General features: G+C 38.0%; 1 long non-coding RNA gene across 1 annotated transcript in view; it reads right to left on the reverse strand.

Annotated features, from left to right (window-relative positions):
* Positions 1 to 4,726: 4,726 nt before the first annotated feature.
* Positions 4,727 to 14,434, reverse strand: part of LOC139077050 (uncharacterized) — a 44,123-nt gene continuing 34,415 nt past the window's right edge. The window contains exons 3-5 of the long non-coding RNA XR_011529234.1: positions 13,521 to 13,759; positions 10,004 to 10,108; positions 4,727 to 6,257 (exon numbers count right to left, since the gene is read on the reverse strand). This is a non-coding gene — a long non-coding RNA (uncharacterized lncRNA). The remainder of the gene's footprint in view (positions 6,258 to 10,003; positions 10,109 to 13,520; positions 13,760 to 14,434) is intronic.

The following is a 14,434-nucleotide window of genomic DNA, read 5'->3' on the forward strand; positions in this document are numbered from 1 at the left end:
GTTTGTACTCAGCTATGATAGTAGAGTAAGTTTAAATTGAAAAGATTGGATAAATAGCATTCTTCAGATGTTCTGGATGACAGCATATCTAATGTAATTGCATTTGTCTGCCAGTTTCTATGTGTTAGAGCACAAAAGATTTTGAACCATGCATAATTTTGATAGAGAAATTCAATTCACTTCTATCTGTAATATACTACAAATTATGCATTTTCATTACAACTATTCAATCAGTTGAGAAAAGAATGCATTTTAAATCAGGTTCCATGCCAAATATCTCATTTCTGGAACTATGCTGCTTAAAATTGGACAAATTGATTACCTTAGTGAATATTGAAAATATTAGCTGAAAGCATTAAAATCATCTTTATTAATATTTTGATCTAATAATAAACTTGTGTAATAAATATTAAGAGCTACTAATAGACCAGCATTTAAAGTGAGAGGATTTCCATTTGCTTAATTGTGGTGAATTGTTGGGATATGGTTTGCAGGCCTGGGCGTTGAAACGTGACTAAAACATTCAAGAATCCAATCGGCTAATAAATATGCCCATTAGATAGTCAGGTAAGATATTGTGGGCTTCAAGGCCTGATCAGAATGGTGATTTATGACTGCACAGCTGCTTTTGTTACAGGATCGTGGAAGGCTTTGTGGTCGCTCACTAATTGATCACCACAATCTCCTTTGGAGCGAAATGGCTGGTAGTTATTTCCTGTTTCCTAGTATCCGGTCAGTTTTCAAGAGGCTAACATTTTAATCAATCTCTTTTGGTCCCAGTAACTATATAACTTGAATATATGATACTGAGTTGAACCATAATATTTAGGAACGCATTGAAATTTCACTTTAAAAGATAGCTCATTTTATCAGAAGTTTTATTCCTAACCCCATGAACTCATTACTTTTTAATACTTGGCTTAACGCTGTAGCTTTGCCCAGGTTTTCTGATTTCCATCGTGCAGAATCACAGAATGGTGACTGGAAGTGACCTGTAAAGTTGTGGGTTCTAACTCCAAGCGTGGATCCCTTCTTGGTGTCTCTGAAAGATGGGCGTTGTGCCAGAATCATAAATACGTTCCCTGAGTTTGAAGCAGGAAAGCCCTGATTTGAGTCTCTACCTAATGACTTGGTGCGGTTATTGCAAATTTTTTGACATCAACTTTTCAGTTAAGAGACACCTTGAATGGTTATATGTACTTTTATTTTTACACCCAGGTAAAACTTCTCTTGCAGTGGCCTTAACATGGCCCTAGGAATTAATAGAGTATGCAGTTTCTACTGTTTCAAGACTTTTAATGACTATGTTTCCTTTAGTTTTCCGTACTCTCTGGTAAATATTTCCGGTTTCTTCAATTCCAAAATATTGACATGGTTTCCAGAGGTCTCATCAAGATCTTCTCTTCATATCCACAGTTGTCTTCAACTGTTGCCAGAATTGAACATGCTGGTCAAAAATAGCAACAGCTAACATTTTTTCTAAAACAGGCATTGGGCTAAGTAGTTTTATATGCACTAAGTGTTTTTAAAAATTAAAAATTTTGTTTTAAGATAATTATAAATTATAAAAGTATATTTTAAGATATAAAATTATAATTAAATATGGTAATACCTTGCAAAACTGTAGTATATTGTCATAACCAGGATGTGGACATTGATGTAATTTATCTCTTATTCAGATTTCCTCGGTTTTATTTGTACTCCTTTGTGTTTCTATATTGAGTTCTATGCAATTTTATCCCACGTGCATGTCCACCACCACAGTCAAGATAGAGAACATTTGCATCACCTGAAAGATCCCTGTGTTGCCCTTATGTAGACACGTCCCCTTCCTTCCTGCTTCCCTTCCCCGACCCCATCCTTAACTATGGCAACCACTAATCTGTTCTCCATTTCTATCATTTTGTCATTTCATGAATGTTATATAAATGGAATTATACAGTATATAAACCTTTGGGGACTGGCTTTTTTCACTAGGTAAAGTTATCTAGGTAAACTTCCAAATTGCTGTGTGTATCAATAGTTTGATCTTTTTATTGCTGAGAAGTCTTGTATGGATGTACCACAATTTGTTTAACCATTAACCTGTTGAAGGACATCTTGGTTGTTTCCTGTTTTGGGCTATTATGAACATGAACAATTGTGTACAGGGTTTTGCATGAACATGCATTTTTAATTCTCTGAGATAAGTGCCCAAGAGTGCAATTGCTGGGTCGTGTGGTAATTGTATATTTAGTTTTTGAAGAAACTGCCCAACTGTTTTTCAAGGTTTCCTGCCAACAATGTATGAGTGATCTAGTTTTTCCATATCGTGACGCTATTTGGTGTTGTGACTATTTTTTTAAAATTTAGCCATTCTGACAGATGTGTAATGATATCTCACTAGAGTTTTAATTTGCATTTTTTAAAGGCTGATGATTTGATATCTTTTCATGTGTTATTTGCCATCTGCATATTCTTTTCAGTGAAATGTCTGTGCACATCTTTTGCCCATTGTCTAATTGGCTTGTTTGTTGTTTTGTTTTGAGAATTCTTTATATATTCTAGATTCTAGTGCTTTGTTGGATGCTAGTCCTTTGTTGGTTTGGACATTTTTCTCTCAGTCTATATATTAAGTTTTGATGAAGTCCAGTTTATCAATTTTTCCTTTTATGGGTTGTACTTTTGGTGTCAAGTCTAAGAACTCTTTGCCTAGCTCTAGATGCACATAATTTTCTCGTTTGTTTTTTTTCTAGAAGTTGTAAGTTTTCCATTTTATGTTTAAGTCCATGATACATTTTAGTTAATTTTGGGTAAGGTTTGGGGTTGAGGTTTAGTTCAGTTTTTTTCCCCCCATGAATGTTCAGTTGCTCTGGAACCATTTGTTGAAAAGACTGTTTTTCCTTTATTGAATTGCTTTTGTACCATTTTCAAAAATCAGTTGAGTGTATTTGTGTAGGTCTGTTTCTGGGTTCTCTATTTTGTTCCATTTATCTGCTGTCTGTTGCTTAACCAATATCACAATTACTTGATTATGTAGACATATAATGTTAGTAGAGTGATTCTTGCCACTTTACTTTTCTATGTCAAAATTGTAGGGCCTGTGCCTTTCCATAAAATTAAAAAAAACCTTGTCTAGGTATATAAAATATGTTACTGAGATTTTGATAGGAATGGTTTTAAACCTATAAATCAATTTAGAGAGAACTGACATCTTTACTATGCTGAATCTTCCAATCCATGAATGTGGTATGTCTCTCCATTTATTTAGATCTTTGATATCTTTCATCAGCATTTTGTAATTTTCAGCATACAGGTTCTGTGCATGTTTTGATAAGATTCTACTTGAGTATTTCAATTTCTTTGGAGTGATTGTAAAAGATACTGCATTTTTAATTCCAGTTTCTGCATATTCATTGTTAGTATATAGAAATGCTATTGATTTTTGTGTTTTGATTTTATATCCTCCAACTTTGCTGAACTCACTTATTATTCTGTGGGTTTTCTTGTAGATTCCTTGGGATTGCCTACACAAACAATGATCTCATCTACAAATAGGGAAAATTTATTTTATTTCTTACTTTCCAAACTGCATGCCTTTTATTGTTTTTTCTTGCCTCATTGCAATGGCTAAAACTATGTTGAGTAAGAGTAGTGAGAGTGGGTAACCTTGCCTTGTTTTTAATCTTAGGAGGAAAGCATTCAGTGTTTTGCCGTTAAGTATGCTGTTAGCTATAGTGTTTTTGTAGATTCTCTTTATCAAGTTAAGGTAGTTCCCTCCCTCCATTCTTAACGTACTGAGATATTTTTTTCCTTCTTTAGCTGTTAGTATGGTGGATTATGTTGATTGATTTTCAGATGTTGAAACAGCCTTTTATACCTAGAATAAATCCTAGTGGGTCATGGTGTTTAATTCATTTTATACATTGCTCAGTTTGACTTGCTAATATTTTTGAAGAGTTTTGCATCTAAGTTCATGAGCGATATTGGTCTGCAGTTTTTGGTATTTGTTCTATCTTTGTCTGATTTGATATTCAGGTGATACTGGCCTCATAAAATGAGCTTAGAAGTGTCCCCCATTTTCTGGAACAGATTGTGTAATTATTCTTTACACTTTTGTTAGAATTCTCCACTGGAACCATTTGGCATGCAGATTTCTTCTTTGGAAGGTTTTAAGTTATGAATTTAATTTCTTTAATGGCTATGGGACTATTCAGATTACTTCATCTTAATTGAGATTTGGTAGTTTGTGAGGTTCAAGGAATTGGTATATTTCATCTAAATTGTTGAATATGTGAGAATAAAGTTGTTCATAGTATTCTTTTATCATTTTTTAAATAGCTGCAGAATCTATTGTGATAGCTTCTGTTTCATTCGTTATATTGGTTTTGTGGATTTATGTCTTCCGTCTTTTTCATCATTGTCAGTCTTGCTAGAGGTTTACCAATTTTACTAAATTTTTTGAGCAAGCAGTTTTTTGTTTCATTGAGTTTGTCTATTGTTTTCCTGTTTCCAATTTCATTGATTTCTGTTCTTATCCTTTTTATCTTTATTTTTCTTGTTTTGGGCTTATTTTGGTCTTTTTTTTTTTCTAGTTTCTTGAAGTAACAAATGAGGTTATTAAGATCTTTTTTTCTAATGTAAGAATTTAGTACTATAAATTTCCTTCTCAGCAACATTTTAGCTGTTTCCTACATATTTTGATATATTGTTTTCTCATTTTCATTCAGTTCTTTGTATTTTTAAATTTTCCTTGAGACTTCCTCTTTGGCCTATGGATTATTTAGAAGTCTGCCATTTAATTTCCATGCACTTAGAGATTTTATGTTGACTTTCTGTTATCAATTTCTGGTTTGATTCCATTGTGGTCAGAGAATGTATGCTGTATGATTTCAATTCTGTTAAATTTGTTGGGTTTTGTTTTGTAACCCAGGATATGGTTTATCTTGATGAATGTTCCATGGGTACCTTATAAGATCTGTATTCTGTGTTGTTGAGTGGAAGGATTTATATATTATAAATTAGATCTTTTTGGTTTATTGTATTGTTCAGATATTTTATATGACTGTTGATTTTCTGTCTAATAGTTCTTTCAGTGGCTGTGTGGGGGATGTTGAAATCCCCAAATATCATTTGGCTATTTCTTCTTTTATCTCTATCAGTTTTTGCTTCATGTTTTTGAAGTTCTTTTGTTTGATGTGTACTCATTTAGGAACATTATTTCCTCCTGGTGAACTGATCCTTTTATCGTTATGTAATATCCCTCTTTGTCCCTATAACTCCCTGGTAATTTTCCTTGCTTTGAAGTATATTTTATCAGATATTAATATAGTCACTTCTGCTTTTTTATGATGGCTGCTTTAAAATCATTGCCAGATAATTTTTAAAATCTAGTTCACCTTGTAGTTTATGTCAGTTGATTTCTTTTTCTCATTCATGTTGTGATTTTCCAGGTTCTTGGTATGAGAACTGATTTTTTTTTTTTTTACTGTATTCTGGACATTTTGGTTATTATGTTAGGAGACTCTGGGTCCTATTTAAATCTTTATTTTAGCAGACAGTCTCCTGTTTAGATTTAGCCTTCCGGTCCTGGCTTACGTTTTAGGTCATGGTTCTGGTGGATGTTTAATTTTAAGAGCTTTTGTGGTGCTGTTTTCATCTATTCGGTGTCTGGTGCTGCCTGAAGCAAGGAGCCTCCCCAGTCCAGACTTCTTGGTGCCTCTGGCTGGTCAAAGGGAATCTATGGTTCATGGGGATGACAAGTACTTCCCAGGTCAGGCACATGTTGCTGCCCCTGTTGGTGGCACCTAGAGGAAGGGATTCTCTAGTCTGTGGGGACCAAGAGGCTTCTTGAGCTGGGTCACTTAATGTGTTGGGATTCCACCTTGCTGGTGCTGTCTGGTGACTCCATCAAGGAGAAGTTCTCCTTGACTTCTCCAGCAGAGAAGGAGAGTGTTTTCTCTGGCCTTTTATTGTCAATGGGGTTTCTGACCAGTCTTCTCTGCTAGTATTGCTGGGCTCACCTGGTATTGTTGTTGGGACTCCTATTTGATCTGGGGAAAAAAATGAACCTGTGTGAGTCACCTTCTCTTGATATGTTGGATGTTGGGAAATGCCAGACCTCAGTTGCCTTCTTCTGTTGAGTTGCAGGTCATGAGAAATCCTACTGCTGTATTTCTCCAGTTCTGGATTCCATAATCAGTCTGTCTTCCTCTTTCCACATCTCAGGGTTCTCTTTTGATTGCCTCTTGTGTTGTTTTCAGGGTTTATATTTATACCTAATGGGGAAAAGCAAGGAGAAATGAGTCTATCCCATCTTGTCTGGTATATACTGTATATTTTAATTCTAGGAACTGCCCTGTGACATAGGAATAATTTCCTGCCTGCTGCTGCTTGTCAAATAAAATGTTTTTCCTCAGTAATTGGTGTTACGGCCATCAAAATGTTTTGAGAATCCTAAAAGAAGATTTTATTCTTATATTAATTCATAGTCCAGTAAAAACTAAAATCATATGTTTGGGAAGACTGTATTTCATGTTATTTCCAGTGATTATTTTTTTTTCTTATTTTTTTCAACAGTCTAATAAGCCACTTTCGAGGTTTTCTCCAAGTTAAAGTCAAACTTCATAGTTTCCGGGATGATTATACCTATTTAAGAAATTTGCTTGAATTCCATTGGTTGAGATCTCTTAAGAACTATGTGAATTCTGTGTCTCATACTTTGGGATATAATATTAATATGGATACTTACGTCATTTAGATATATTCTTATTTCATTATGTACATATCTCTCTTTCCTTAATCATTCCAGACTATTTTTCCTTCTGATAGCATTTACAGGGGTTTCGATACTATCATTCTTTTCACTGGTGAAAATGGAAGAAAAATCAGAATTGAATAGGTCTGTAGTCTTTGTTATTTGTTAACATTACCTCATTTTCTCCAAAGAGGGGCCTATCCATCCTTAGGCCTCCATTGACTTTCAGTATAAGTTTTGTTCTTTACTATATTATCTGGTACTTTTTTTTTAATGTTTACTCCAAAATTTCTTCTTTCTGGGTCCCACAAGTCTTACTAATTTTCCTAAATAGAGACAATTGGTCATTGTCATTATATAAGACATATGGTTAAATTTTTTCTCAAATGTCAAAGTAATGCTATTATATAGAGACAATACATTGTCTTATGTGCTATTCATCACATACAATGATAAAAATGATCTATTATTATCCCAATAGAGTCCCTTTGGATAGCTTTCTTTTTGGTTTGTGCGTGTTCAAGGATTTTGTTTTTATCCCTTTGTGTGATTTCATCCTTTTATTCCTTCATAATAAAGGACATGTTTTTGATATAGCTGTCAGGTATAGGGGTACAATTAGAATAGGTCACTAGTCATATGAGATTTGAACCCAGTCATTAGCTTCAAAACAGTGTCTGGACTGAGCTTAGCTGGTCACTGAATCGTAGGATGCAGAAGTTTTGTCGACTGGGTGGGCTTTACAGCAGGGTTAGAAAGTTCCTTTTTCCCATGCATAGAAGTTTATTTCAGTTTCTGAGTGTTATACTCAGTATTTTGTTCTGCCTGTTCACTTTTAGCATTACATGGTCATGAAAGATATATTCATTAACTGTGGCTATTTTACTCAGATTAAACTTATTTTATTGATTACTCTTTTTAGAGAAACCCTATAACCCAAGAATATTTTCTCCTTACGTTCCATATAAAGACACACACCTCCTCTATTTTGAAGATTCTTCTCTATCTCCTTCCATTTCTCTGACAATAACTGTCTTGTTTAATGTGAGGAATTATCTTACCCTCAGACCAGAGAAGGCCGCAGATTCCATAGTTAAGTAGATGGCTTTGTAATCAGAATGCATCCTGACTTCACAACTGAGCAGCTTAGCTTTGTGACCTTGAGCAAGTTAATTAAGGTCCTCAAAGCCTCAGAACAAACTGAAAAGATGATAGTTTATTTTTTAGGTTGACAACAGTTAAATTGATCTAATTATGGCTGAGTTTTTATCTGGACCATAGGCCTCATCCGATGGTGGTTGTCTCCTTTCTTTCCTTCCTTCCTTCAATTAGTATATGGTTCACATACTGTTGTAAAATTCACGCTTTTCAAGTGTACAATTACTGGTTTTTAATATATTCACAAGGTTGTGCTACCATCACTGTTAATTAATTCTAGAGCGTTTTCATCACTCCAGAAAGGAATCTTGTACCGTAGTAACTCCCTGTTTCCTTGTCCCCCAGTCCCTGCAACCACGAATCTACTTTCTGTCTCTGTGGATTTGCCTCCTCTGGATGGTTCATGTAATGGAATCACAAAATCCATGGCCCTTTGGGTCTGGCTTCTTTCACTTAGTATAATGTTTTCAAGGTTCAGCTCTGTTATATCATGTATCATAGTTCATTCCTTCTTGTACCTTAATAATATTCCATTGCATGGATGAATATACCCCATTTTATTTATCCATGCGTCAGTTGATGGATATTTGTGTGGTTTCCACTATTTGGCTTTTTGCTGCTATGAACATTCATGTATAGGTTTTGGTGTGAATGTGTGTTTTAAGTCTCTCAGTTACGCACCTGGTGGAATTACTGAGTCACATGGTAAGTCTGTGTTTAACTTTTTAAGGAAGTAATGAGCTGTTCTGCGAAGAGCCTGCAGTATTTTATAGTCCCAGCAGTGCATAAGGGTTCTGATTTTCCTCCACATCCTCGCCAACGCTAGTCATTTTTTAAAATTATAACCATCTTTGTGAGGGAAGTGGTAGCTCATTGTGGTTTTGATTTGCTTTTACCTGGTGGCTTCAAGCTCATTTCCCACCTTTTCCAAATATGTTGTACTGTTAACTCAGTATGAGCATGTCTTTTTTATTTTAAATCTATTTTGTTTCCTATGCCTAGAATGCTCTTATTTATACCTCTTTGCTAACACTTTTCATCCTTGAAGGTTCATGGCTAAACCAATACTTTATCCATGAAGTAACTCCTGATTCCTCCCTATAAAAGTGACCTTGCAATCATTTAAACCTCCATAACCCCTTATGCTTCCTTTATTGCAATTGTTTTGCCACTTATTATGATCTTATAGTGGTCTTGGACCTTCTGCATAACAGATTTTAATTTATTTAAAATAAAGGGAAGTCTTTGCAATTTTTGTTTTCTTTAAAATGACAATATGTATCCTGCATATCAGAGACAATCGGATATTAGTGAATTGAGCTGATTACCTGCAATGCTCTCCTTCCTTTTCTGTTCCACAGCAGTTTGGGCTCTTAATACTTCCTATCTGTCCTAATTTGATAACATCCTGACTGACTTGCCGACTCCATCTATTTCCAGTCTAAATCAACCTACATATTGTGTGGTAATAATTTTATAAGCCAGGGCAAATTCTGCCATTTTTCCCCTCCAAACACACTATTGCCTTCTAAATAAGGTCCAGTCTACTGTGTATGGCACCCGAGACCCTCTTCTTTTCACCTTATCTACTCAGAATCTAAACTCTATGCATTTGTCTGGATTTCTTGAACAAGCTCTGTGGTGTCGTGGGACATATAGGAATAACGTTAGTAAGTCACACAGGGGTAGCTGCACACAACTGCTCAGGATGGGGTAATTAGCCTGGGATCTCTGGCCACTCCAGTCTTCACCCAGCTGTACCAAGAGTTGAAGAGAATTTGTTTACTATCGGCTATAACCCATTGATGACACAACTCAGAGGAGCCTTCGTACTGTGTTTTTATGAACCTTAGCTTTTGCTCATGTTGTCACCTTTCCTGGGAAAGTATACCCTTTACCAACTCCATGGAGCCCTCCGTCCTGTACCCCCAATAAGGCTTCTCTTGTCAGAATGTATACCTGTCTTTCAAGGCCTGACTCTGAGGTTGCCTCACATTTTTCAGATTTTTTTCCTCTAAAATTACTGTCTTTTTTTCCCCCATAGCATTTTCTTTATACATTTTCTATAAAACTACAAATAATTTCTCTGTATTACTTAACTCTTGTTACCTTTCTTCTCTTCAACCTCACAAAGTTGCAAATTCTTTGGTTTGCATTCCACTCACTGTTTAATCCACTCACATTTTCATCTTCCTTAGTAGGCAAGACAGGAGCCTGTATGTACGAGACATGGAATAAACACGTTTTTGAGCTGAATTGTTAGGTATCTCATAAGAGTAGTATTTTGTGTTACATGTAGAATAATTAGATTGATGGTGTTTCTAGTCATTTCTTTTTAAAAAGAAATTAATCTTGATTTTCTTACATCATCTTTCCAAAACCATTAGGTCAGTGGCTCTCAAGCTTTAGCGTACATAGAATAACCTGGAGGGCTTGTTAAAACACAGATGGCTAGGCTCCAGTCCCAGAGTTTCTGATTTACTAGGTGAGGGGGTATCCAAAATTAGCATTTCTAACAAGTGTGCATGTGATTTTGATGCTGCTGATCAAAGGATTACATTTTGAAAAAATGTTGTGTTAGCCTATAGATATACCTATTTTGCTTTAGGAGGTCTTGTAAAAATATCATTTTGGAAGGATAAATATTTAGAAAATATTATTTTCTGTGTGACAAAGTAGAATTGTTGGGGGATACATTAAAACGAGAGGTTGGGCTTCTGGGCCTCAACCGTTCTTTGTTAGGCTTGTATACAGGAAGTAATGATATTCCTCTGGGATTTACTCTTTTGCAAATATACCTGTACTCTCAAACTACAGATGTACAATGCAGTGCCAGAGAAGGTTTTCCATGTGGCCCAGGGATCAAGAAACATTCTTGGAGCCTCTGTATTTTGCTCATCATCCATTAGAAGCTAGAGGTCACCAAGCCGACATTATATTTGTGTCCCAGTTCTAGAGGTGAGAGAGGAGAAGGGCCAGGTTCATTACTTCACTTTGCGGCCATCTTGAAAATGGGTGATTACAGCAAACATGTGGCAGAGAGGAGAGTCAGCTATGAGTGAGACAGAGAGATGTGATCCTGGTGCCACATGTTTCCTTCTTATTCCCTGTGAAGGATATTTTCCCCATAAAGAACAGTCCATTATTAATGGCAGTGTCATTTGAATTGTGTTATGAGTTTAGTAGGACTTTATGGATGACACTGTGAAACTGGTCATCATTTATAACACTGCTTCTGGGATAATGCCTTCTGAGTTCCAAGTAGCTAATTTGCAGATCAATTCAGGGAACACAACCTATCTGCCAATTGGGCACTACTTGTCTTGCGGTTTCTAGAGCATATTTGTTCTACTCATTTCCTAAAATGGTCCATTTGTATATAGCAGGACAATAAAATGAGCAGGTGTTTAGGCTGTATAGAGGAATTGACAATTTCCTACAGTTTATTCACATGGAGTAGAGACTATGATATAAAAATCTTTTTGTGGTAGTTGCAGATTTCTGTTCTGGATCAAAGGAAGGCTAAAGGCTGTGTCTGTGTTAGCCAGCACTCCAGTGTGGCAATTTTCCTAAAGCCGCTGTGTGAGTAGTGGTCTCTCTGGGATGTGTGTGGCTGGTGGGCAGGCTGAGGAAGACCCTTAGGAAGGCAGGGCCAGGACTAAAGGATTACATTGGCTGTGAAACATAGCACTGGTCCAAAATAGTGGCCAAGAGGGTTATGAATGTTTATTTTACCAAATTTTGTGTTAAGATTACTGCATAGTGTCAACAATAATAGCTAGGTGAGTAGTTTTAAGCAAGGAATGTGATAACCTTTTGTCACCAGATGGGTTCCCCAGGAGGCCAGCTTTGAGCCAGAGATCAGTGTACAGATGTCTGTGAGGGAAGGCTCTAAGCATCTGTATCTATAGGGTAAAAGGTGGAAGCGGAACGGGGCTGAGGGAAAAGTTGGGCTGTGGTGCTGTTGCCGCAGAGCCTCCCCTGGCCAGCCCAGCTCTGAGTCTGGCATGGCCGTTAAGAATTTCCCTAGCTTGGGCCGATGGGACTGGCCTTTATTCCCCTGCATCTACCGGTCTTTGGATATGGGCTGTCCCTCCAGGAAGAGAGTGTGACTTTGGCTGAGGGAAATCCCAGAGAGGGCTGACAGTGTCTGCCATCAGCAGGGGAAATGCATCCTTTGGTTCTGAAGGAGAATTGGGGTAGCAAAGCGGGGCATCCATGGGGTCTACTCTGGAGGAAGGAAAATGTGTGGGGAGTTGGTAGAACATGGAATAAGCTCTCTCTGCGGGAGGAGGAGCGGAGGCCCACGGTCCCAGCTGAACAGGCTATCACAGGGCTCTTGGCACAGTGGAAGGAACTGGAATAATACATGGCCCTGACTTACTGAGCTTCATCTATGTGTCCATCAAGTCATGTACAATATTGCTAATCCTTACAATAGCCCTCAAAGTAGCTATTATTAATGCCACTTTACAGAAGCTCAGAAGGAAGAGTGGTTTGCCCATAGCCAGATGGGTGACAAATGCGGAAGTGGAATCCAACACAGAGTCTCTTTCTGAAGCTCCTGCTCCTTTGACTCTCGTCCCTGATCGCACTCAGGAAATTAAGTCACACAGATTTTCCAAGCCAGGGCAAATCCTGGCGTGGCCTCAGCATGGATGAGCACAGGCTGGGAGTCCCCCCGAGTACCAGACAGTAGGGGATCCTTGCAATTATCCACAGAGGCCCAGGTTGGAGCTCAGCCCACAGATGAGCAGAGCTGGGGGAGGTGCGATGTCCGATCTGAGCTGCAAAACTCCGTGTTTCCACCTCAGAAAGAGGTAGCCACTGACTGTGGTGTGATGATTTGTTATGGGTGTAGCAGGTGGCGGGTTAAACTCACTACACTGAGCTGTGCAAAGGAGCCAGAGCTCTATTTTGTGTGGATCTGATCTTCTTTAAACTTCCCTTCTCTCTCATTAGTGAGGGAGGTGGAAATACCTAAATTTAGTCATTCTAATGCGGTAATTTATACAGGCTCTTAAGGTAACTCAAAGCCTTTTAGATCAAGTCCTAACCTTTCAGACTTTTACCTCTCCCTCATGTTTTCTTTCCAGAACAATATTGGGGTGTATGGGGTGGATGTGACTTGGCCTGATGGTGCCAGGGAAGAATGGTGCAGGCCTCAGGAGCCACGACCAGGTCCCGGTACTTCCTCCTTGCTAGCGGCAGTTTCCCTTACCAGCCACTAAGGTCAGCTGAGGTCAAGTTGAAGTCTCTTTGCTCTGGCTCCGTCATGACCCTCGAGGAATTCCCTGAAGACCCACTCCCCTCGCCTCTGACAGCCCTATAGGACTCCTTGAAATCTGCTTGCAACTGATCTGATTCCCAACTCTATCTTTCCTGCCACTTCCAGTCTCTGGGCCATTTGACCTCTCTTGCCAGCCAGCATTATCAGTGCCCTTCTGTGTCTGTCTGTTGTGCACATGGAAACTGCCTACCATCCTACCATCCATGCCTCTCAGGAGCTGAGGAAGCCTCCAGACATTAGGTACAGGCCTTCTATCTCTGACAACAACAATGCTCCCCCGTCCCCCTGGAATGGCCACCCCCATGCTGATCTGAAGACGGCTGGTTAAATTATCACCTCACTATCGCAGACAGAAATGGGGTCAAAGCACGCTGACTTCTGGCTTGACCCTCAATCTCTGTACCATGCCTCCTGCACCGTTGAAAGGGCTGGCAGGACGAACATCTGCTCTGCTCCTTTCTTCCTCTCATGAACGCCCCTGTACCGCAGTGCCAGGCTCTCATGCTCCTCCTCCCGACTCATGGGAGCTTCCTCCTTTCATCTTTCTCTTTTTCAGAGCGGTGGTGATGGAATTGCTATTGCGGGACAAGGAGAAGATCGAAAGCATATTGGTTTAATATTGCCAGATATTCTTTCTCTCTCAACTACAGCACATGCAATGAATCATATTTACACTCTTTCTCACACCCAATTTTCTCTGTGCAATACATTTCCACTGATATTAGCATTAATTTCTACTGACTTATAATGCCTTGGAATTAAACATTTTGCCAAAGTGGAGGAAAAAGCCTTTCTAAAACTTGGCATATAGTCATATAGTTAAATTGCGGAATTCAATAATTTAAAGAATTCCTTGGTTGCTTGATTGTATGGTGAAAGTAATAAAAAAAAAAAGCTGTGGTTAACTTTCTCAGAAATTGAAATATTCATACACTAAGCCATTTCTGATGTAATTGTAATGGGTACTTTTTCGCCCACAGTATATGATAAGAAGTCTAAGAGGTCAAAAGAGCAATTTTTAAGTCATTAATATTAATGACTTTTTTTGGTTATTCAATTTCCTTTAAAATCTAATCAGTATGTAGTTTGCTTTCCTTCCCTACTGAGAGACCATTTCTAACAATTGACAGCTGAACAACGTTTTTACCAGTCTTGGGTTCCGAAGTGCTACATAGTTGATAGCCTTGCTACTCAGAGTGTCGTCCGTGGACCAGCAGACTTGGCATCACCTGGACCTTGTTTGAAATGCA

Source organism: Equus przewalskii, chromosome 18 (assembly GCF_037783145.1).
Source record: "Equus przewalskii isolate Varuska chromosome 18, EquPr2, whole genome shotgun sequence".
Lineage (NCBI taxonomy): Eukaryota > Metazoa > Chordata > Mammalia > Perissodactyla > Equidae > Equus > Equus przewalskii.